The sequence below is a fragment of the Pongo abelii genome, chromosome 18 (genome assembly GCF_028885655.2).
Source record: "Pongo abelii isolate AG06213 chromosome 18, NHGRI_mPonAbe1-v2.0_pri, whole genome shotgun sequence".
NCBI lineage: Eukaryota > Metazoa > Chordata > Mammalia > Primates > Hominidae > Pongo > Pongo abelii.
Window position 1 is genome coordinate 51,923,139 of NC_072003.2, and position 25,932 is coordinate 51,949,070.

General features: G+C 38.5%; 1 long non-coding RNA gene across 1 annotated transcript in view; it reads right to left on the minus strand.

The window, feature by feature from the left end:
• LOC129050791 (uncharacterized) overlaps positions 1 to 25,932 on the minus strand; it is a 94,327-nt gene that overhangs the window by 5,359 nt on the left and 63,036 nt on the right. Inside the window, exons 2-5 of the long non-coding RNA XR_008514579.2 lie at positions 20,313 to 20,418; positions 17,245 to 17,367; positions 14,094 to 14,179; positions 11,760 to 11,877 (exon numbers count right to left, since the gene is read on the minus strand). This is a non-coding gene — a long non-coding RNA (uncharacterized LOC129050791). The remainder of the gene's footprint in view (positions 1 to 11,759; positions 11,878 to 14,093; positions 14,180 to 17,244; positions 17,368 to 20,312; positions 20,419 to 25,932) is intronic.

Sequence of the window (25,932 nt, forward strand, 5' to 3'; positions counted from 1 at the left end):
GCAGTCTCCCTATCTTGCCCTGGCTGATCTCAAACTCCTAGACTCAAGGGCTCCTCCTGCCTCGACCCCCCAAAATGCTACAATTACAGACATGAGCCATTGCACTGGGCCCCTTTGGGCCTTTAGCTCTTGGACCCGTCACCATCCCACATGCTGGTCCACACCTGACTCATGGCTAAGGAGGAAAACATTGTTGCTGTTACCTCTTTATTAAAGCAAAGCAGTGCATCCTTTTTTGGCAGTTTGCCATATGAACACTCCCCCTTGAGAGGACCAGCTCTGTGTGCCGATCACACTTGGCATTTAAAAAATCATTTAATTATGTGCAAAGAGAGGGTCCATGTGTCATTTGTTGGCCAGGTTTGTTGGGGACTTTATTATCATACATGTCAGTGTAGCTTCTTATTTCTCAGCAGATTGGACAAGTTTCAAGGTTAATACAAATGTTCCAACAAATTGTTATTTTGAAAGTGATTGAAGGAAATGTCCCACTCCAAGCATATGTTTGACCTTTTGGGGGAGGAAAAAGAAGAAAATGTTTGTAGATGCCTCATGCAGTTTGAATTCTTTTGACAGCTCTAAATTGTTTGGCAAGTGTTGAGTTGCTCCAAGCTCCATAGAGACCAGCATTTCCTTCTGAAGTCTCCTCTTGGATCGTCACTTTAAGTAATGATGTTAATCATCATAAAGTCATAAGACATTGTATTTTTGAGTCAGGCCCAGTGCTCTGTGCTCCATGTGAGTGACCTCATTGTGTGTCCACAGCAACCCTGAGAAGTCAGAACTCTTTTCACCTCCATTGTGTAGAGGAGGGAACTGAGGTTTAGAGAAATTAAATAACTTGCTCAAGGTCGAAGTGTTTAAGTGGTGGAACCCAGGTGAAAAACTAGGTCTGCTCCCTCCAAAGTGTTGAAATACCATTTGTCTTCAGCCATAGCTAAAGGATACCACAGATGCTGTCAGAGAATCACCTGCCCCTAGCTATTTTGTGGCTGACTTCCAACTGCCAGTGTTTGCCTCTCTGAAGAGCTTTTCTGGGTCTGCAGAAGGTTGTATTGTCCCTGCAGAGCAGACCAGAAGTGCTAGGGATTTAACCCGGGAAGAAGACCTCAACCAATGAGTCTTGAGAGTTGGCATATAAACATCCCAGCTTCCTGGCCCCTTGAGTGGGATAATTCTGAGTCCTGTGTTGTACACTGTTTCTCGGTGTTTCCTTCTAGGGCTAGACTCTAGCCACCCACTGTGCTAGCTTACAAACAATGCACGTTTTATTGGCTGCCTTGTCTTCCCTGTACCACTTCTCCACTATCCCACAGTGTCCTCTGCACCTCCCAAATGAACTACTTGCACTTAAATCTTTGCTCAAAGTCACTTCTGGAGTAATCTAAACTGAAACAAGGTCTCCCTAAAACTCTCCCTGGGATTAAGATATCTGTGCCCAGTGAGGACTGGGGAAGGATGTTTGTTGGAATGATCCCTGTTGCTCCCTAATTATAACAATGACTTCTGGTAATTCTAGTCCCAGTTAATTTGATCCCAACATTAGTTACCCAAGGATTCCCAACCACCTTCATGTGTTGGCAGAAAATGCTATTGCAGGTAAAATCTTCCCCAAGGGAAAGTTGTTTCATTAGAACTTTTATGCCTGGAAGTTATAGACTTAGCACTTCCTGATACACTAAAGGGTACAATCAGAGAATTCAAACCCATGCCTATAGGTATGATTTCACCCCCATCCATTCAAGTTAGTGTGTTACAGTAACCTATGGCAGTCAAGTTGGAGAGGAGCAGACCTGGGTTTTCACCTGGGTTTCACCACTTAAGCACTTTGACCTTGAGCAAGTTATTTAATTTCTGTAAACTTCAGTTCCCTCCTCTGCACAATGGAGGTGAAAAGAGCTCTGACTTCTCAGGGTTGCTGTGGACACACAATAAGATCATTCACATGGAGCACAGAGCACTGGGCCTGACTCAAAAATACAATGTCTTATGACTTCATGATGATTAACATCATTACTTAAAGTGACGACCCAAGTGGAGACTTCGGAAGGAAATGCTGATCTCTGTGGTGTTTGGAGCAACTCAAATCTGCTCTTAGACTCCTTAGGTTTGAATCCTGGCTCCAGCAGTTACAAGCTGTTTGATCTTGGACTGAGTTCTAACCCCTTATTGACTTCGTTTCCTTAATAAAATAATGATAATAGCAATGTTTACCTCATGAGGTGGTTGTAAGTACAATTTAATTCATATGAAGTATTTAGACAGTGCCTGGCACATAGTAAGTACTAAATAAGTATTACCTATTACTATTATACTAGTATTATTACTAATATAGTATTATTAATAACATATTGAGGAAGAGACAGTGGGATAAGCACCCAAAAAACGTAAGGTGTTATTTATCAAAGTTTGCCTAACTCTCCTCCTACAGGACTCATTTTGCCATTTACAGAACCACAGTGCAAATCAGTAATTTACACAGAGTCATCAAGATGCATGAGTTTGCAGGTAGGTTAGAGTCTGTTCCTGTTGTACCTTGGTCCTTGTACACACCTGTCCAGGTGGCCCACTCCAGTAGAATCCCAGCTCTGCTGGAAAAGTAAACTAAGGGAGGTACTTCCCTAGAGTGATACTTTGATTCTTTAGATGAAGACCCAGTGCTGTCTCACAAGCAAGACTCACCGTGGACAGACTTCCCCCACTTATCCAACCTTTATTGCATACCTTTTCTGCTTTCTGGAGATGACTCACCCCAGGACCCCAGGAACATAGCGCTCTGTCCAGTCTACCTTCTGTGCAGTTGCATCTGCCTTTTCCTGTCTTTCCTGAAAACTCAATTCAACAGATCCCTTAGTTTTTTTCTTTCTACACAAGATCATTTATTCAACCTGACTCACTCCTTCATGATGATGACAACCCCTTATTAGCCTCCTCCTTCCTGATTCATCATTCATACACATTAGGCAATTCATCATAGTTTGTCTTCTAAAAAGGAAAATGCACAAGGTTTGTTGTTAAAAGGTCTAGGTACAGATCTCTTTTACCTTAGTAAAAGCACATAACCTCCCTGAGTCTCAGTTTCCATGTCTATTACCAACCATTCATTCAGAGGTGCTGAGAAACAATAGCCCCAGGAACTGCTTGCAGCCAACAAGAGAAGGAAGCTGGTGGATAAATACCCTGGCTCCCTTGCCTCTTGGTAGGACAATTCTGAGTTATGTTCCAGAGCAGGATTCAGCCAACTTTTTCTTAAAGGGCCAGAAATCAATATTTTAGACTTTGCAGGCTGTATGGTTTCTGTCACAATTGTATACTCCTGGCAACACATGAACAAGTGGACGTGCCTGTGTTCCAATAAAACTTTATTTCCAAACAGGCAGGTAGCCCCTGCCCCCTGTTCTAGAGTAGCTCAGAGGGTGCCTAGGGGGAATGGACCCAGCTGCCCACACCCATAACTCATACATCAACACACCACTTATTGTCTTTCCTTCCTTCCTTCACAGACTTTTTCTACCACTCCCTCTCCACATTTGCTGGGGTTGCCTCACAAATCTTGGTCTTGGTTCTGCTTTCTGAGAAACTCAAACTGAAACCAAGGGCTATGAAGGAGAGTCATGAAGCCATAGAATGGGAAACTCATCCCGTCTGATGAGGTCAGAGGAAGTGTTCCAGGCAATGAGAGCAGCATATGCACACCCCTGACTCGGGAGAACTCATGGCTGCTTTTAGAAACTGAAAGAAGACAAGAGTGGCTGGAGCATGGGAGAAGATGGGAAAAATGGGATCAAGTGGCCAAGAGAGGTAGGGCCAGATCCCAGGGGACCATATAGGCTGTACTAAGGCCTCAGGAATAGATCCTGAACCAGTGGGGAACCACCAAAGCATTTAAGCAGCTGGGTAGGGTGACATAATGTATGTGCACTGGCCAGTCTCAAGAGAGGATACCAGAAGCTTCACCCTCCTGTCGCCTGACCCCAGTGCCCCCTACAAGCCCAGTTCATACTAGTGACCTGTTCTTCTTGCCCCACTCACCCCTAATCACTTAGAATTCTGGGCAGGAAATCTAAAATACCACCTTAAAGCAGTCCCATAAATAGTTAAGTGCCCTCCATCAACAGGAGAGAGAGGGAAAAAATAATCTATAAAAATACATAATAAAACAACTACAGAACAAACAGAGCTGCAGCATGTGGGCCCTGCCAGGATATTGCTTAGACTTGGAGAAGGATTTTGTAATAATATCATTTGATTCTTTGGGCTCCCTGCCAATTATTTCAAAACTCCTTTTACTCCTTCCTACTTTGTACCTTTGTCTTGAAGAGCTGGTGTTACGAAGTTTTCAATGAGGAACTAGAAAAATAGCCCCTTTTCCCATCCTCCAGTTCCCCACTCATTACACAGACAAGACAGAAGACGATGTCACCCAGAGTTTTTCATTTGTTTGTATTTCTTCCAAAACCCCCCTTCTTTCAGCCATGTAGACACTTTTGAGCCTAGCATCCTCTTGAGGGGTAATTCTGTACTGCTTGAGGGTCCCATTACCCTCCCCGATAAAAATTCACCCCAATATTTGGAACTTGAGGGTGGACTGAATACACAGGGACATGGAGAAGCTCTCAGAAGACTCTGGGCATGGTCTCTAGGTGGGTGGTGACCTTTTCCTAGGAGAGGTTTCAGGGACAGCCATTCAGATTATTAAAAGAAAACTTCAGACAAGTTAAATTTGATGAAGCTTAATTGAGAAAAAAATAAAAAGACTCACCAATTGGGAAGCCTCCAGAATCACAGCAGATTCAGAGAGACTCCAAGGGTGGCTCATGGTCAGAATAAATTAATAGACAAAAAAGGTAAAGTGACATACATGAATCAGAAGTGAGGTACAGAAACAGATTGGTTACAGCTAAGCATTTGCCTTATTTGAATGCAATTTGAACCCTGAACAGTCTATGAGTGGTTGAAGTATGGCTGCTGGGATTGGCCAACACTTAGCTATGGTTACAGATGTATACTACTAAGTTAAGTTTTCAATTTTGTCTGCTATTTAGGTGATGGTTCATCCACAAGGACTCAAATATATAAGTAGGGAGTCCTTCTCAGGCCATATTTAGTTCACTTTAACAGTGTCCATTTGGGTAGATTCAATTAGTAATAGCAATGAAGTCTTGCTGATGGAGATTTCAGGACAAATGACCACACTTTTCTGTGATTAAAGCCACTCAGCCACAAACCACATGCTTTATAAGCTTGCCAGAGGCATTCTTTCACTCTATCCATCTTCCCTCTTGAGTTGACTGAACATGTGAACATGTGTGTTGATGCACAAGGGTTAATTAAGTTTCTCCTGGATTTTTCTGAGGAAATGGTACTGCTCCTACAAGTAGCATTAGGGATGAAATATTTGTAGACCCCAAAGAAAAGTCAGCCCCTATATCTCCACCAGAGGTATCACTTGCGTACTGAAGTTGGATAGGTCTTTCCAATATTTTTTCTTTTCTTTTTTCTATTACTTTTTTGACAATCATGAACTGAATGCATCCCTAGGCCAAGTAGTTAGGGGAATCATAAATCCTGCAAAGCCAGGAGCACCTTTTTTGGCTAATATTTCAGTTAGATTTTGTTTGGTTACAACTGACAGAAAATCCATCTCATGGCTGCTTAAGCAAAAAGGAAATTATTGGGCAAACCCAACTGAGAAGACTAGTGGTAAGGCTGGCTACAGTAGCAGCGTGGAGATATATATATATGAGAAATGTGTTATTCATTATCTTTTAAGTCCTTCTGATTTTTTTTGGTGAATAATTGTTTTGTATACAAGAAAAGGCTACAAAAATTAATCACTTACTAGCAGTGGCTTTGAAATATTTTTTGACCCTCAACAACACATACATTTCATTGTAACTCAGTTATTCTTCTCCATTCTGCTTCATTTGTTAAATGCTGGTGATGACCTGTTGAATATATTTCACAAGTATAACTCACCATTTGGAAAACACTAAGATCTTCTGCTCAAACCTTTCTTCAGAAATATCCAAGCAGTAGGGGAGAGGAAAGTGTGTCATGAAGACTCAGTTCCTCTCTCTTCCAACTGAGCCTTGCTGTATTGGCTTCATCCTTTGTTTCCATATACGAACAAGATGGTACCAGTTGTTTCAGACCCTATATCTTCTCTGCTTTAATGTTAGGGTCCCATAACTCTCCCAAGGTTCCCAGTAAAAACTTTGTCGTGTCTCATTGGCTTTGATTGTTTTTTATTGACTTTGATAAAATCATCCATGAACCAATTGCTATGACCAAAAGAATCTTATTTGTAGACCGGCCTTGGTGATGTGCTGAATTCATGACGAGGAGTGGAGCTCTATCCTGGTACATGGGCTAAAAGTAGAGGAAGGAAGATCAGGGTATGCTTGCAGAAGAAAGTTAAAGGAAACAGACCTGCAAAAACAATAGATGTCCTCTGCAGGTCTAGGCCTAATCACAGGTAAAATTGGCAATTTGTCTATGATTGGCAAGTGGGGGCAGTGCCCCCAAATGTGGCCCCCTCCTGACTCACCAGTGCCTGAGATAACTTTAGCAAAAGTTTTATTTTCATAGTAGAAGATAAACCTTAAGATACAAATACCTCTAGGAGAGAGGAGTAAATGGCTGATGCAAACATTTATTTTGATTATGGTAGAAAGGAAAAGGTATCTGTCTTAGTCTTTTTGGGCTGCTATAACAAAATGCCATAAACCAGATGGCCCATAAATAACACAAATTTATTTCTCACAGCTCTGAAGGATGGAAAGTCCAAGATCAAGGTGCTGGCAGATTCAGTGTCTGGTGAAGGCCCATTTCTCACAGAGGCTCATCTTCACTGTAACCTCACATAGTAAAAGGCAAGGGATCTCTTTTGTAAGGACATTAATCCCACACATGAGGGCTTCCCCTTCATGATCTAAACACCTCCAAAAGACTCCACCTCCTAATACCATCACTTTTGGGCTTAAGATTTCAACATACGAAATTTAGGAGCACACAAGTGTTCAAACCATAGCAATGTCATGGGATAATTCATGCAGTAGATTGGAAGAGAGGCATAGAACAAAAAAGAACAAAAATATCTGCCTCCATCACAATTTGACCTGCTTTGGTGTACTGGAGAAGCCATCATCTTTTAAGATAAGTCCAAAAGGAGCTTCCACATTGTGCAAAGAAAGCTCGTCTTGTACTAGGAGAAGAAAGAGGAAACGAAAAATACATTCTCTGCCCTCAGGAGAACTACAATTTACTTAGAAAACAGAATACGTGGTACAAAACCAGGATCACTACTTATTGTAGGGCAGATTGCACCATGAATGATGTCCTCTAAAATTGTGCCCAGTGCAGCCTGTAAAGCTATGGACCATGGCATTGTAAAGATGGCTTAAGGTAAGTCATCAGCAAATCTAAATAAACTTAGGGAAGCATTCTCCAAATTGTGTCCTGTGGAATAATTATTCTTCAGGAGACGCAGCACTTAGAGCCGAGTTTCTGGAGTTCTTCAGGGGAACTTTGGATGCTTCTAGAGTTAAAAACACTGAGAAAGGGGAGATCTGAGCCAGTTCTTCTCCACATGACGGCTCTCTAAGTCTGTGTGCATCTAGTAAGCCTTCCGCAGAGCTGAGCAGCTCTCAAGCTCATTGGTCTTAGCCAAAGAACAATCTTGTTTCCAAGATATGTTTGCTGGCAATTCAGATTACACCTTCCACTTGAAGAAAGAAGCTGGGACAGATGCCAAGCCCACTGCAAGCCACTCTGGTTCTTATAATGACACTTACAGGGGCTGTAGAAAATATAAACTGGATCATTCACTCAAGACAGAAGAGCAGTCATAACCATAAAATTCTCATTCAGCTCAATTCAATCAATAGAAACCAAGAGACTAATCTTTGCCAGTTCTGCCACCAACCAATTTAAAGAAAATATAATCTGATAAATAGATAGACAGATAGAGAAAGAGAGAGAGAGAGAGAGGGATTTGATATGTACACATATACATACCTAAATCATATGTATACAACTCAACAACTTATTACAGCACCCAGATAAAAATAATAGACTATGCCTGCGTGCAATGGCTCATGCCTGTAATCCCAGCATTTTGGGAGGCTGAGGTGGAGGGATGGCTTGAGGCCATGAGTTCCAGACCAGCCTGGGCAACATTGCAAGACCCCATCTCTGTAAAAAGAAATTAAGCCAGCCATGGTGGCACACACCTGTCCCTGCTACTTGGGAGGCTAAGGCAGGAGGATGACTGCAGCCCAGGAGTTCAAGGCTGCAGTGAGCTATGATCACACCCCTGCACCCCAGCTTGGACAACAGAGAGAGACCCTGCCTCTAAAAAAAAAAAAATAGTAGATCATAACCAACAACAAGAATTCCCCTCCCCCACTTTATGCTTCATTTTATTATATTCTATAGAAATTTGAATCAAACAGTATGTATATTTCTATGGTATCTTCTTTTCATCCTATGCTTATGAGATTCATTCATATTGTTGCATATGATTGAGGATGATTCATACTCAATGCATACTAGCCCATTGCGTGACCATACCATTTATTTATCCATTGTGAGACCATACACTTTTATTTATGTATGTGGCTGTGGATGGGCATTTGAGGAGTTTCTACTTTTTGGCTCTTACAGATTGTGCTCCTGTAAACACTTTGGTACATATCTTTGGTATGAATTACATGTATGCATTTCTCCTGAATATATATGCAAGAGTGGAACTTCTGTGTTGTAGAATATATGTAAATTCAGCTTTAGTAGATATTGCCCAACTGTTCTCCAAAGTGGTTATTTCCATTTACACTCTAACTAGCAGTGTTCCAGTTGACACATGGTTTCACAAACTCTTGGCATTTTTTTGTCTTTTCCAATTGAGCCATTTGAGCCATATGATTGGTGTATAGGTGATACTGCACTGTAGTTTTAATCAGTGTATCCTGGATGACTAGTGAAATGCATCATGTTTTCATATGTTTATTGGTCATTTGGATCCCTTCTTTTGTGAATTATCTGTTCAAGTGTTTTGCTCACTTTTCCATTAGTTTATCTTTCTCTTCCATATTGATTTGTAGGAGTTTTAAGTGTATTTTTATATGAATCTCATGGATATACACATTTTGGAGGTGGTCTTTTCACTTTACTGTATCTTTTGATGGACTGACATTTTCCATCTTTAATAAACTCCAATTTACCAATTGTCTTTCTTTCAGGGTTAGCAATTTTTGTGTCCTGTTTAAGAAACCTTTGCCTATTCCAAGGTCATAAATATTTTATCCTATTTTTCTCTAAAACTTATATTATGTTGCCATTCACACTTAAGCTTGCAATCTATCTGGGATTAATTTTTTGTATGATGTGAGATAAGGGTAAATACATTTTTTTCCCAATATCTAATTTACACCTGTCAAGTTTGAATCCTGAGGTAAGACCAGCAGATTTTTTTTTTTTATTTAGGAAGCCAGCATGGGATAGAGAGAGAAATTCTGGTTTATCTGGAACATGCCACCAGAGCAGAAAAATATGAGTATTTATATTTATATAATTGTACTGAGGCTTTGTGTAAAGGTTCTTCAAAATGAAACTAAGTCTGCTTTTCCAACCTAGTGACCTGTTGTTTTCCACAGAAGCATAAGATCCTGTGACTAACTGTGGCTGCCCTGTCACAGCATGCTTTGTCATGCCACCATGCTTCTGCACAAGACATCCTCTGCCTGGGATGCCTTCTCTGCCTCTTGTTTATCTCCTGCTACTTTTTCAGAACTGTTCTCCAACACTCCCTGTCTAGGACGAGGTCTGTGATTCTGTCTCTATTACAGTTAGTTTCTTCCGTAACATATTTTACCTGTTCCTGCAATAGCAATTATCTCACCCACATCTAATTATTTCTATGCCTCGCTTTCACTAGACCATGAACTCTTTGAAGGCAGATACTGTGACTTATCTTGGCATCTCCACCATTCAGCACAGTGACTGGCCCACATAAAAACTTAATATGTTTTTATTTGATCAATGTTAAATAAGTCAGGGTAGTGGGAATGCCATCAATAGAAGCATTGGAAGATGGAAATGTCTCAGAAAGTACAAAAGATGATAAATATAAGGCCTTTGGCAACATCAACCTCTTTGAATAGGAAAAAAAACTAAGAGAGGAAGAGGAAAAATAGCAGAGACAATGAAGGAAGGAAAAAAGAGATTCTGTTTTTGTTGATGGAGTAAACCAATATTGGGCTTGTCTGCCCACCATAAATGGCTGTAAAATTGAATAAAATATGTAAGACAACTATTTTTAAACATTGAGCAATATATAGCATAAGAATGTAAAAAATAAAGAATATAAATGAGTGAACCCCATGTTTACTGTACTTTCCTATGGGGACAGTTTCCTGATCCTAGCACAGGAAGCTTCAAGCCAAACATGGTGGTCTTGCCAAGATGGGGACACAAAGACTAGAATTTGAGATGAATGAAGCATCTGGCATTTGCTGAACAGAGTTCTGGAGAGGAAGCTCCTTCGCAAAGAGAGTGCTCCAGAAGTTTGTATGGGGAAACTCTGTGTGCTTGTTCAAAGGCTAGACTGTACTGAGCAAGGCACAACCTGACAAGGCCTTGCAGAGAACAATTGCTTATGGCACTGAGAGTGATGGAGATACTCAAGATCACACAGTAAGTTGATTGCCAGGACAAAACCCAACAGTTTGTAAAGGAAGGTAGCATAATTCAAACCCCTTACAATATATCAACTACTATGTTCAGCAACACAATTTTTAAAAAACAGATGTGGAAATCCCCTCAAGAAACAGGAAAATGTGACCCATAATTAAGAAGAAGGCCATCAATAGAAACAGGCAGAGATAACTCAGATGTTGGAATAACAGGTAAGGACTTTAAATCAGCAATTATAAATATGCTCAAAGACTTAAATGAAAATATGATCTTACTGAATAAACAGAAAGGGAACCTCATGGGAGTTCTGGGAAAATTGAAGCTATACAGAGAACTAAATGGAAATTCTATAACTGAAAATGACAATATCTGAAATTCAGTGGATGGGCTGGACAACAGAGATAATAAAAGAAGCATGGTCACTGACCTTTAAAAATAGCGAATGCAATAATCCAAGAATATCATGTATTTTTAAAATTGAAAAAATAATAGAGCCTCAGTAACCTTTGGGACAATAGCAACAGTGTGACGTGACACATGTGTGACTGGACTACCAAAAAGAGAGGAGAGATTGAGAATGACACAGAAATTTTTTTTTAAAGTAATGGCAGCCGGGTGCGGTGGCTCATGCCTGTAATCCCAGCACTTTGGGAGGCCGAGGAGGGCAGATCACGAGGTCAGGAGATTGCGACCATCCTGGCTAACATGGTGAAACCCCGTCTCTACTGAAAAAATACAAAAAAAATTAGCCGGGCGTGGTGGCAGGTGCCTGTAGTCCCAGCTACTCGGGAGGCTGAGGCAGGAGAATGGAGTGAACCCAGGAGGTGGAGCTTGCAGTGAGCGGAGATCGAGCCACTGCACTCCAGCCTGGGCGACTGAGCCAGACTCTGTCTCAAAAAAAAAAAAAAAAAAAAAAAAAAGTAACGGCGTAAAATTTCCTAAATTTCATGAAAAACAGGTCGAAGAAACTCAACAAATCCTACACAAGAAGAATACAGAGAAACCACAACTAGCAAATCCTACTCAAACTCCTGAAAATGAAAAGGTTTTTAAAATGAACTTACTGAAACAGCTGGAGAAAAATGACACATTGTATTCAGAGAAATAGTGATATGAATGTTAGCCAACTTCTTATGAAAAACAGTGGTAGCCAGGAAACAATAGGTCAACATCTTCAGAATGCTGAAAGAAAAACACTATCAAACCAGAATTTTATATGCAGCAAAACACACTCTTTAAAAATTACAGTGAAATAAAAACACTGTCATATAAATAAAAGTTGAGAGAGTTGGTCAAGCAACAAACCTGTACTTCAAAAAATACTAAAGGAAATTCTTCAGGCTTAATGGACATGATCCACATAAAAGCTCAGATCTATAGGAAGGAATGAAGAGTAGCAGAAATGGTGACTATGAGGATAAATATCAAAGATTAGATTTTTTTTCTTCTCTTAATCTCCCTAGAAATTAAAATAGGGAGAAAAAAAAAACAGAAAACTGATGAAGTCACAACCATATGCAATTAGTGAAGTTTAGGATTAGATCCCAACTCTGCCACTTATAAACTATATGTTTGTGGACAAGTTGCTTAACTTCTCTGAGCCACTCCTTTCATTCATTATTGCATTAATAATACTTACCTTTGGATGGTTGTTAAAAAATTAGAGAGAATGTCCATGACATGTGGATGTCAGGAGTTACCTAGTCAAAAACTAATGTTCCGAACTGTCTTCACTAACTCAAAGGTGCCAGAAATTTTAATAACTTTTTCTTTCTTTCCCATGTCTCTTTCCTTCAAAAATAAAAGTCACAGATGCTCATAGTGTTCACGTTGGTTTGGTCATCTTAGATTTATATATTCAGAGACATATAAGTTTTAGAACCATTGATCATTTCAAGTATGGCAAATCCCAGCACTATATACTTCATTATAAAATCTGCAGAAAATGTGTGCCTCTGATGCAAGTGGATTTTAAAGTATGCGTGAACTTTTGTCAATATGACTAAAATAGTAGAACATTCTATACTATTTCCCAAACTTCCATTTTTTGCTTACCACTTTTATAAGAGTTGTCATTATTTACTTTATATCTTTAAATGACCCACTGCTTTTTTTACTTACTCTCAAAAAGCAACTTGGGGTACTACTACATATGGAGTACCAATATCAATGTCCATAAACTGAAAATAAACATTTCAAAATTTAATAAATGCAAAACAACATGGTACAAGCTGGCTACAAACTGTGGGTTTTTCAGGGCTCTGAGTCTGAGGCTTGTTCTATTTTGTTGAAAGAAAGAGAAAGAACTTGAGAGAAATTGGTTAGCAAATGTTGCAGAGGTGTTAAAAACATACTAGCACCTAGCTGAGACTTTCTCTTTGTTGGAATCATAAGGAATGAAGCAATTTAAAAGGAAATACCTTTCTCAATGTGAAATTCAATTTCATTAATGTTCTGTTTCTAAGCTTTTATTCTCTCATATATAAAAAATGGAGATAATAATAGCACCTACCTCATAGATTTGGGTGTATGATAGGCAAAATAATTTATATCAGACTCTTAGCACAGGGCCAGGCTTATAGATGACACTCATGAAATACTAGCTAAAATTTAAAATATATACATACATTTTTCTTGTTCATGGGGAAATTACAGATAGGTTTCTTGTCATTTACCTTTTCTGCACACATGTTGAAATTGCTGGAGGACTCCTTTGAAGAGGAAGTCACCATGACAAGTTAATGGTCTATAATATTAACTTGTTAGCAGACTTTTTAATTTTAAAATTTCCGGACTACATATAGAAATAAGATTAGTTACTAAAAGACATTTTAAAACTAGCACTGTCTGCTACATAGATTTCTGCATTTATTATTCTACTCTGTTACTCTCCATGTAGGGGGAGATCATGTCTCCTACTTTTTCAGCTCCCCCAGCTCTATCCCTCTCTCTTTCTCTCTAATGTGCACACAGAGAGCCTGTCACCACAATGAACACTCAATTAATACTTGCATACTGTGGAAGTCTTCTTTAAAGATGGAAGCCCCAGGTCTGTCTCATCTTCAAAATACTTTCTAACAGGGAAGATATAACTGTGTAACACTCATCATTTCTCTAGCTTAATAATAAAAACTTTGATTCTACTGAAAATTTTAGCAGCAAATGAAAGAAAACTTTTTATAAATTTGAATTTAGGAAAACTTCAAAAAATAAAACCAGAAACTTCTAGAAATAATAATACATTTATTACTGGTGGAAAAAATCTAAAGCTCGCAATATTAGCACTACACCTTTTACTTTCATTGACATGAGCTGTTAATTAATTGCATTTTTTTGCTCTCAAAAACAATAAAGAACAAACAACATAAAAAGAAGATTTTGTCAAATCATCACCATACCTCAGACATAATGTTTTCTTCACTTTCATCAGATTGTCACCATCCATTAGATATGTTAATATTTATGGAGCATTTATAGAAGAAATCTGTTAGAATTAATAGATAATAAGGCTAACATCTTTTAAAAAATAAATCAAGAATCTCATTACAAAGTTGCCCATAATTTACAGCAGCAATAAAAAACAGAAAAGCAGTTAGCAGACAGGATTATATTTCATTATTCAGAATATCTAACTACCTCCAAAGTGTTTTTTTAAACAATGGAATAAAATGTTTTGACAACTCCAACTTCTGGGAATCTTTTCATCAATATGTGTAAGGCCATAAATAATTAGATATGTACAGCAATTCATGCTGAGAGATTTTCTTTTTCCTGATTTGAGCTCAAGATATTATATTATATTTGCTAATATATTATTCAGGATTATAGTCTATATATTTCAAATTGAGGCTGATTTTCTTATTTTGTGCTCTTTTAGCAGGTTTTAGTATTAAGATTATGTGAACATCTTGAAATTGATTAAAAAGTTACTTCTATTTCTACTACTAAGTAACATGTTGACTGACTATTCCCTGGCTTTATCCAAGTGATGCAAAATCTTCTACCGATTAGAAATTCCTGAGAGGAACGGGAAATAAAATGTTTAAATTTTCTTCAGCATGAAAAGATAAAGGAAATGAAAATATTAAAAATCGTAGATGCAAGCATCTTTTTTTCTTTAGTAGAATAGGGATAAGAGGATAAAGGTATTATACTATATACCAGCAGATCAGAGCTCTGGTTAACTTTAATTCACCTATTCTTTAGTTCAAAAATATAATTTATCTTTCATTATATTATTGAATTCTAGTTTCAATGATAATCATGGTCCTAGGAATAAAGGAGTTAGCTTTCTATTCAAAACTCAATGTTTTCAAATCTTTGCCTTAATAACTAAACTGGATCGATTACAGAGCTGATGTGATTGAATATGCTAAGGAATTTCAGACACATAGGTAGAAAAAAGATCACTATTTGATCCAAAATAGTCACTTCATGAATATATTTTATCTGTAAGTTGTTGAGAAATGAATAGTAATTTTGACACTAGCCAGTGCTTACATTGTTTTTGTTTTGGATTTTAGACTTTAATAAACAGCTTGTTAGATTACAAATGCTTTGAACTAATTTTTACTGACTTGAGCAATGTATAAGTTTGGCAGGTTTTTTGGTGTTTCAAAATTTTACTAGTATCAAGTATTTCAAATAAGTTTCTTATAAACAGCATCTATTGGACGGTATTTTAAAAATACATTCTGTATCCTGAAGACTTTCTTATAAAAAATAAAATCTGTTCTGTCAATATCTGTCTTTTAATTGGTATATTTAGACCATTTGTATTTAAGGTAATTGTTAGTATGTCAGGGTTTAAGTCTGTTCCAAATATGTTCATGAATGTCATTTCAAGATATTAATGTGAGATTAAGGGTTAGAAGAAATGGTTTTCTGACAAATCAGATAACAATTTCAAGCTGAGTGATAAATTACATTTTACTGCCCATCAGTAGAGTAGCCCTCACCTAGCTGTGCCTGGACATTACACTCTTGACTTATGTTGTGAGATGCTTCAATAAACTGCTCAATAAATCCACTACTTCATTTATTATAGGAGGGATTTTGAATATATCACCCACTGTATTCATTGTCCTCTCTGTAAATGGCAAATTAAAATTGTACTTTAGGACTCACAAGAAAGTTTTATGTCTTCTGAGGAATAAAAATGGATTTTTTACTGAACAAAATGATTTCAGAAATAGTAATATTTCACATTTTGCTTTGACTCCCAGGAGGTTCAGTGTCAATTTTTTAATTTTAAAATGATAATCTTATAATTGGCAGGGTGTGGTGATTCATGCCTGTAATCCCAGCACTTTGGGAGGCCAAGGGAGGTGGATCACCTGAGGTCAGGAGTTCAAGACCAGCCTGGCCAACGTGGCAAAACCCCGTCTCTACTAAAGCTACAAAAATTAGCCAGGCATGGTGGTGGGCACCTGTAATCCCAGCTACTTGGGAGGCTGAGGCAGGAGAATTGCTTGAACCCGGGAGGTGGAAGTTGCAGTGAGTCGTGATGGCACCACTGCACTCCAACCTGGGTGACAGAGTGAGACTCCATCTCAAAAAAAAAATATATATATATATATATATATAAAATCTTAAAATTGATTTACCACCCCATACTTTATGTATTGTGGTTTTATATTTTACTTCTTATGTTATTAATGCCATAAGATTGTTATTATTGTTGCTTTAAGCAGTCATAATCTTTTACATATACTTACATATGTACCTTTTTGAGAGTTCTTTGCTCCTTTTTTCAGTTTATCCTTCAACTGCAAATATTTTGCTTCAGCCTGAATAACTTGTTTATCCTTTCACCTGTTTAAGAACATCTGGATTGCTTCTAAGTTTTGGTTATTTTTAAAAAGTTGTTATGAACATTTGTGATATCTCTTGAGATATATGTCTTCTTTTCTCTTGGGTAAATACTTGAGCATAGAATTGCTGGGTCTTCTGACAGGTAATTGCATGTTTAATATATAAGAAAGTAACAAAATGTTATTCAGAGTTGTACCATTTTACTTTCCTACTGGCAACATCTGAGAGTTGCAATTGTACAGCAACCTCATCAACCCTTGATAGTATTAGTCCTTTTAATTTTTGCCATTCTAGTGAGTGAATAGTGGTTTTGATTTGCATTTTCCTAATAACTGACAAAGTTAAGCAACTTCTCCCATGTCTATTAGCCATTTGCATGTATGCTTTTGTGAAGTGTTTGATCAAACATGTTACCCATTTTTTATTATATTCTTTATCTTATTATTGAATTGTTAGAGTTATTTATATATTCTGGATCCAATATATATTATGATTATTTTCTTTCAGTCTGCGGCTTCCTTCCACTTTCATAATGGTATTTCTCTGAGAAGAGAAGCTTTTCCTTCATTTTTGAAGAATTTTTTTTTTGCTACTGTAGAATAAGTTGGAAGATGTTTTTTCCTTTTCATGTATTAAAGACGTTATTCTATTACCTTTTGACTTCCATACCTTCAGCTGAGAAGTCAGCCATAATTCTTAATGTTGTCTCTGAAAGTGATATGTTCTTTTACTTACTCTGCCTGCCTGTAAGATTTTTCTCTCTTGATCTTTGTTTGGTTTCAGCAGATTGACTGTAATGTATCAAGGTGATATTTTCTTTGTAGTTATCTTGCTTGGGGTTTGCTGAGTTCCTTGAATCTGTGGATTGACATTTTGCATAAATGTTGGAAAAATTCCTAGTCAATAAAGATATCATCATTATTACTTCTGTCTCATTTTCTCCCTTTACTTCTAAATTTCCAATCACATATATGTTAGACCAGTTGACAATGGTTTATGTGTCTGTCATACTCTGTTCCTACTTTGTCTTTTTCACTTTCACCCTGTGCTTCAGTTTAGATTATTTCCTTTAACCTATTGTGAAGTTTACTAATTCTTTTTCATGTTGTTTACTGTGTGCTATTGAGTCTACCTATTACATTCCTAATTTTATATGCTATATTACAGTTGTCCCTTAAACAACATGAGTTTGAACAGTGCATGTCCACTTGTACACGGATTTTCTTCAACCAAATGCTGATAAAAAATACAGTATTTGTAGGATGCAAAACCTGTGTATATGGAGAGTTGACTTTTCCTATACATAGGTTCCTCAGGGCTGACTGCGAACTTGAATGTACACAAATTTTTATATATGCAAGGGTTCCTGGAACCAATCATCTGAATATGCTGAGGGATGATTGTATTTAGTTCTAGAGTGTCCATTTGGTTCTTTTTAAAAATTTTATTCCTCCATTGAAATTCTCTATTTTTCCAATCATTTCTCTACACTTTTCTCATTTTTCTTCAACATATCTTTAATCATTATTTTAAAGTACTTGTTTGCTAATTCTAATATTTGAGTCATCTGTGGGTCTGTTTCCATTGGCTATTTTTTCTCTTAATTATGGATCATATTTTCCTTCTCCTTTTCATGTGTCCAATTTTTATTATATGTCAGATGCTCATATAAAAGTGTGTAGAATTAACATTAATGTATTCCCTTTCCATTGTCAAAGAGATGGGTTGAAGGCTGATCACTTTGATTCAGTCAGGGATTAAGATGGGTTATGGCTGAGTTGTGGATAAATTAGTTTTAATTCACCTCTAATTTCAACTTTCTTGAGGCCAGAAGCCTGTCTCATGTTTATTTTTGGCCTCTTTCTTTAGTGGAAGTTTTACTTCTAGGCACTGTGAGACTGTGGGTGATTTCACTTTCCATTTTATCAGGCTTTCTTGCTGTGCCTCAGCAAAAGTTATAGACAGGAAAGTGGATGAACAGAGAAAACCGTTTCCCTGATCAGGCCGACTTTTGTTAACCATATTATCTTAATATGGTTTATTTCTATTAACTTTCCCCCCAGTTCTTATCCTCTATTATATCTACAGTTCCCAAGTCCCTGATTTATTTCTATTTTATTTTATTTCTTATATTCATTTGAGTGGTTTCAAATGTTTTTCAACTACTGCAGGGCTGAAATATGTACATAAATGACATTAATCCAAAACTACTCTCTTGATTGTATCATATCCAATGTGTGTTTTTAAAGTTGTTCTTTAAGGTCTTTGATATTCTCTAAGAAATCACATTTAAAGATAATTTTTTTCAATCAACTTTGATTTTTCAAGATTATCATTGGAGTCTCAAGACTGATACAAGAACCAACACTCAATTTATATGTGGAATCTACAGTGGATGAGCAGTTGTTAGCTAGTGAATTGAATTCATTTTTCTAAGCCAATCTCTTTAATGAGAAAAATGAAGGAAATAAAATGGGACATTTAAGAACTAATAGAAATCTTGACTATTATAACTACTGACAAAGGACAATTAAAAATCCTTTTAAAATTTTTAATAGAAATAAATGAAAATGTTGAAATGACAGGCACCCAGAGGAAAGAAGGACATCTGTTAACTTTAACTGTTGCATTACTCCTAATCATTTTCTCTGAATCAACGAAAAATCTTGCAACTTTTTAAAAAAGTACTATAAATATGATCTCTAAGTTTATCAACAAATAAAAAAATTAATATTGCTTCCAGTGTGTTCCTAATTAAGCATCATTTTACTATCATATAGTCCCATGATGCATTCAGAATCGTCAGTCCATGTTTCATTACATGAAGAAATGGTGAAAAGTCAGAGTAGAAAGTTCTTTTCGATTAATTAAGGAGGTTTGCCAAAGGGTGAAGGAGCAGTAATTGAAACTGCACAACACAACCCACATCTCTAGGAAATTTCTTCAAAAAACACCATTTTTTGTTCTAGGTTTTTCCAAGACCTATATAGTGTGATAATACTTATAAAATTTTCAAAGATCACATACAAAGAGGAAAAAAGGTACTCCAAAATCCAGTGGGATTCATTTAAGGGCAAAGAAAGTCTGCCATATATTCCTAGCTATATTCAAGAGTCCCTATATTGTCCAAGTAAAATGTTTGCCAGATTTCCATGTAGGTAAAACTGAGGTTTTAGGGGAGGTAAAGTACAAGGGACAGTGATCTTGAAGAAGGTCTTCATGATGGTTTTCACGTTCAGTGATCTTTTCGGCCTGCTTGGAATTCAAATACAGTAACAGTAATCTGTTTCCTTTTGCCAGTGTTTGCTTGAGCATTTATCTACTCATATTGAGAAGGAGTCCAGTATCTTCTTCTAAATGCTTCTACTTAGTTGTCTATGAAAACCAGGGCCTATTTGGAAGTGTTAGAGAGTCAGGTAAGACCCCTTATCACATGGGAATAGCGTCACTCTTGAACACCAGTTCTACAAAATCATATACCTAGCTTGTAGTCAGATTGTGATATATATATTAAAAACATATATGCAAAACACCAAGCTCATATGATCATAGGTGATCTTGCCTCATGGTGAGTTATACCTACAGATCTCATGTTGGGTTATCCCAAACTATCAGGCAGATTCTAGTAATGTTGTACCTCAAAGGGGGTTGTGTCTATGAAGTTTTCTAGAACATGACTCTCTCCCAAGAAGCCCAATGGCCCAAATACCCACTTCCCTCCCCACTACAAATTCTTTGGAGGAGCAGCCTTTGCCAGGTCAGAAGAAATCCTACAGTATCTGTTCCAGGGAGTGCCTGCTTACCTTATGTTTATATAACTACAGCAAGCCTTCAAGAGGAGACTTTTTCCATCCATCTAAACAGGTAGTGGCTGAAAGTTTCACTTACAAAACAATCCCAAGTGCTTCTCTGTAACAGAGATGGACTACTCTTAGAAAAAAGCAAAAAGAAATTTACCTTTGGTGTTCCCACTCCTCCTCGTGAAATATACCCATCTCAACAAGGCTTTGTTCTGTAGAGTTCTATCTTGGCCTCTTTTCTTCTCAGTCTATATGCTCTCCCTAGTCAGTTCTATCTGGCACTGTTCAATGCATGTGTGTGGATAACTCCCAAATCTGACTCTCCAGCCCAGAGCACTGTCCTCAGCTTCAGATGCACACACCTAGCTCTTCTAGTTACCTCCACCCAGATATCTCACAGACATCTCAAACTCACCACAAGTGAACTTGCTTTCATCCCCCTACTCCAATTCCCATTGCCAAACCTGCTCCTCCTCCTGCCTTCCTCGGCATCATTTCCTGGCACCATGGTCTGCCCATGGCCCAGGCCAGAAACCTGGGAGCCATCCTTGACTGCTGCCAGTCCCTAACCACACACCAGTTCTATTTCCTATATGTCTCTCAAGCCATCTTCTCATGATCAGACCCCTGCCATTACACTTTGTTTGTTTGTTTGTTTGTTATGGAGTCTTGCTCTGTCGCCCAGGCTGGAGTGCAGTGGAACAATCTCCGCTCACTGCAACTTCCACCTCCCGGGTTCAAGCAATTCTTCTGACTCAGCCTCCTGAGTAGCTGGGACTACAGGCGTGCACCACCACACCTGGCTAATTTTTGTATTTTTAGTAGAGATGGAGTTGCACCATATTGCCAGACTGGTCTCGAACTCCTGACCTCATGATCCACCTACCTCAGCCTCCCAAAGTGCTGGGATTACAGGCGTGAGCCACCACGCTCGGCCTGCCATTACACTTTATAGGTTACCATTGTCTCTTGTTTGGATTACTCCAATGGCCTCTTAACCAGTTATCAAATCACCAGGTTTTTCTCTTTTTAATCCATTTTCCACCATGCAGTCAAAATGGCCCCTCCAAAAGGAAATCTGATCTCTTAATCGCCATCCTCCTACAATACCTATGATATCTAAAACTTGTTCTGAATTCCATAAGAATGATGTCTAAACTTCATTCAGGACAAGTTTTCCACAAAGCATTTTGACCTGGCTCTTGCCTCATTTTTTTTTTTCTCTCATGCTCTCTTCCCTTCCCTGTCTTCATCCTTCCCCCTCCACCACCTGACCTTTCCAGACACATTATAATCCTCTCTCTTCTGCCTGTAGGCCTCTGCACATGTGCATGTTGCTTCTTCTGTCACAGTGCTGCTTCTCACCCTTTTGGCCTGACGTTTACACATCATTCAAAGCTCATCTTAAATGTCACTTCCCATAGAAAGCCCTCTTTACTCTCTTAGATTAGATTAGGTGCCCCTTCTACAACCTTCTAGAACCACATATTTCCCTCATCAAAGCTCTTGCCCTACTTTTAATTAATTAATTGATCTTAGATTTAGATTATTTAATCTTAGATTAGATTAGGTACCCCTTCTAGAACCTTCTAGAACCAGGTATTTCCCTCATCAAGGCTCTTGCCCTACTTTATTAGTTATATCAATAAATATTTGGTGGGTATCTGTTATGTACCAGGCAATGGAATGATACAAGAGAGAACTAAATGCAGTCTCTTCTTGAATGGAGAGTACAGTCTACTGGGAGAGACTGATGCTACACAGTCACCAAACTATGAGGACTGGTTGATAGGTTAATTGTTTTATCCACAAGAATGTAAGCTCTGTGAAGTTAATAACACACCTTCTGGATTTGTCTTCTGAGGCTGACAGCAGCAAATGACCACAAACTTCATAGCTTCAAGTAACAGACATTAATTATCCACAGTTCTGGAGGCCAGCAATGGTGGAGGGCCATATTCCCTCTGGAGCCTGCAAGGCAGGATCCCATCCTTGCTGCTTCCCTGGTGGCTGCAGTGCTCCTTGGCTGCAGCTGCATCACTCCAACCTCTGCCTCCATGGTCACATCGCGACCACTTCTTTTTTTTTTTCTTTCTTTTTTTTTTTTTTGTGATAATGTCTCACTGTGACACCCAGGCTGGAATGCAGTAGTGCAATCATGGCTCACTGCAGCTATGATTCCCCAGGCTCAGAGGATCCTCCCACTTCAGTCTCCCAAGAAGCTGGGACTACAGATGCATGTCACCATGCCTGGCTAACTTTTTGTAGAGATGGGATTTTGCCATGTTGCCCAGGCTGGTCTCAAACTCCGGAGCTCAAGCTATCCTCCACCTCAGCCTCCCATAGTGCTGGGATTATAGGCATGAGTCACCACTCCCATCCTTCAACCTCCTCTTCTGTCTGTCAAGACTCCCCTCTGCCTCATTCTTAGAAGGACATTTGTCATTGGATTTAGGACCACCTGGATAAGCTTCTATCAAAATCCTTAATTCCGTCTTTTGCCATATAAGGTAATATTCACTCTTTTACCATATAAGGCAATATTCACAGGTTCCAGAGAACAGGATATAGACCTGTCTTTTTTGGGCCTACCACTCAGGCCACTACACCTGTCTTGCTTAGTATGTATTCATACTTCCTAGCTCATACCTGGCACTCAATCAATAACAGCTGAACAAAACATGAGTGTGCTATCTCCTAGGCCAGCCATCCTTGATTTTCTTTTTAGCATCCTCATTTCCTGTTGTTTTCTCCTTACATTGACAAGGAAACTCACTTGGCCCCATCTCTATTTACTCATGGCCAAGCTACTGATCCCTCCATCTAATCGAAAAGGAAAAAAAAAAAAAAAGCCGGAATGAAAACGACCCAAAGATCAGTGAGAGACAGTGGCCGATAATAATGTGTCACTGAAAAGTGTTCTCTGACCACCTCCATGATCTACAAGCAGGGATGTCCCAAGGGCAGAGCAGTGGGGATGGCCCACCTTGGGTGCAGCTATAGGGAAACACGTTGTAGAGATATTAAAAATAACAATAAAACTGACTAAAAGTTGTGTTTTTTTTCCTATCAACATGCACCATCCAGTCTAAACAGTGTCAGTGATAAATACTCCTCTCTGAAAAAAAAATTTTCTCAGTTTAAGTTCTAAATAATTGCTGCATTGTCTGTTAAGTTTTAACAGCATATATGTAAGCTTCAAATTAGCACATTTTTATCGCTATGCTTTAATAAATACTACATTCTACATATAAGGTTATTTGGAGAACTCCTAGTTATTCAGTGGGACCCCATCCCATGAGGACTCAGCTACAGAGTATGTCTCAAGGGGACAATTTTGTAAAGCTTCAAAATCCCTTGAGCTTGCTTTCAGCATAGTTAGTGTCTCTAAGCCCTGTAGTGTGACATATTCCTGCATTTATATGGTCGATTTAAAATAAACAATGATAGTAAATGTAAAAATGAGAAATTTGAGTTGAGTTCTGTCATCCTTGGTGATCAATAGGAGTTTTTATTGGTGTTTAAAATAATGAAACAGTACCAATGACTAGACGTAATTTTTTGTTTGGTAAAAGCAAACTTTAGTTCATATGTGAAATATTTTACTGAATTGAAAAATATCTTTAAAATTGGAATGTATTGTTTTAAAATTGTTTGTTGTTTGCTTTAAAGCTAAATGAAAAAATCTTAAAATAATGATTATTACTAATTATAACATAATAATCATTGAAAATAATATGGTTGTATAGAGAAGAGGGATTAAAAATGATCTGCTTCAGGTTTTTAAAGACTCTAGGTACACCACTAAATACAAGACTTACACTTATTATAAATTGGAAATTATTGGCTGCTATATCCCTACACTAAGTGCTTTGCATGCATTAAATTATTTAATTGACATAATAACTTTACAAAGTAGAAACTTTATTACTGTTATCCCCATTTTGAAAGATGAGGCCTAAAGATGCTATGTGAGAAGTGAAGATGAGATGAGAGCCAGGTGATCTGATTCTGGAAGCTGTGTCATCAGCTATAATGATGCACCTGCTCTTAGTCACTCATGCAAAAACTAACCATCACAAGCTGCCTTGTGGTGAGTTCCAGATTTAATCCTTTAATCCTCAAAACAACCCTCCAGAGTAGTTATCATCATTCCCATATTACAGATTTAGGAAACTGAGATTCAGAGAAGTTCAGCAACTCATCTAAGATCAAAGAGTTATTACATGACAGAAAGTGCATTCTGATTCTGCCCTGCCTGGCTCCAGAAACTTCCCACAGCCACATTACCTCCTTCCTTTTTTTTTTTATTTTTGGTAAAAAAATATCCATAGATTTCAAAGTGCCGGAAAGAGCTTCCAGACCGAGCAATAGCAACTTCTGATTGAGGGGCAGTGGCCTATTCTTCCTTCTACAATAGCCATGAGAGAGAGAAAGAGGAGACACAGCTGCTTGTGAATGCAGGGACCTTGCAGGATTACTGGCCTGAGGCTTGTAGGCAATGGCAGAAGCCCAGGTTAGGGAAGTCCAGGAGTTATTACAGCAGAAGGAAAACTGAGGCACATGTATTGAGCTTCAAAATGAAACAGTAGGCCAGGTGCGGTGGCTCACACCTGTAATCCCAGCACTTTGGGAGGCTGAGGCAGGCCAATCACGAGGTCAGGAGTTCGAGACCAGCCTGGCCAACATAGTGAAACCCCATCTCTACTAAAAAAATACAAAAAATTAGCCGGGCATGGTGGCAGGCACCTGTAATCCCAGCTGCTCAGGAGGCTGAGGCAGGAGAATCGCTTGAACCCAGGAGGCAGAGGTTGCAGTGAGCCGAGATCATGCCATTGCACTCCAGCCCAGGTGACAGTTTTTGAGACTCCAAAAAAAAAAAAAAAAAAAAAAAAAAAGCAACAGTAGAAAAGTAAGCATTTTCTTGATTCATCAGAGACAAAGTTGTCTTCCAGCAGGATAATGCAGTGCCCAGTCAAATTGCAGGGGTGTTCAACTTTTGGCTTCCCTGGGCCACATTGGAAGAAGAATTGTCTTGGGTCACACATAAAATACACTAACACTAACCATAGCTGATGATCTAAAAAAAAAAAAGAAATTCTTCAAAAATCTCATGATGTTTCTAAGACAGTTTATGAATTTGTGTTGAGCCACATTCAAAGCCACCCTAGGCTGGATGCGGCCCATGGGCAATGGGTTGGAGAAGCTTGAACTAAAGCAGAGTAGTGTAGTGCCAAAGGAGAGAAACAATGACTATAGCTGTCTAGTTTAGGCATGGCTGGAGCAAGGTAGCATAAACAGGACCCATCTCTCTTTTCATCTATTGGCATTAGGGTTGGGCAGAGCCTCCTCCAGTGGCCAGAAGAATGACATTTTGCACTCCAGGCTGAGGTCTTACCAGCTGCATGACCCCAGTAGAATGAACACCTCTCTCCTGGTGGCATTAGCACATCCCCAAGGCTGACTTTTTAATGTCCCAGCTTGGGCACATGTCCATCCCTGAAACTATTAGGAAAGAAGACACAGAAGTTCTCATTTGGCGATTGTGAATTACACACCCATCCTTGGTGCAATGGGGGTGAAGTCAGCCCACCTGAACCACATGAATTGAGTGAGAAAAGCC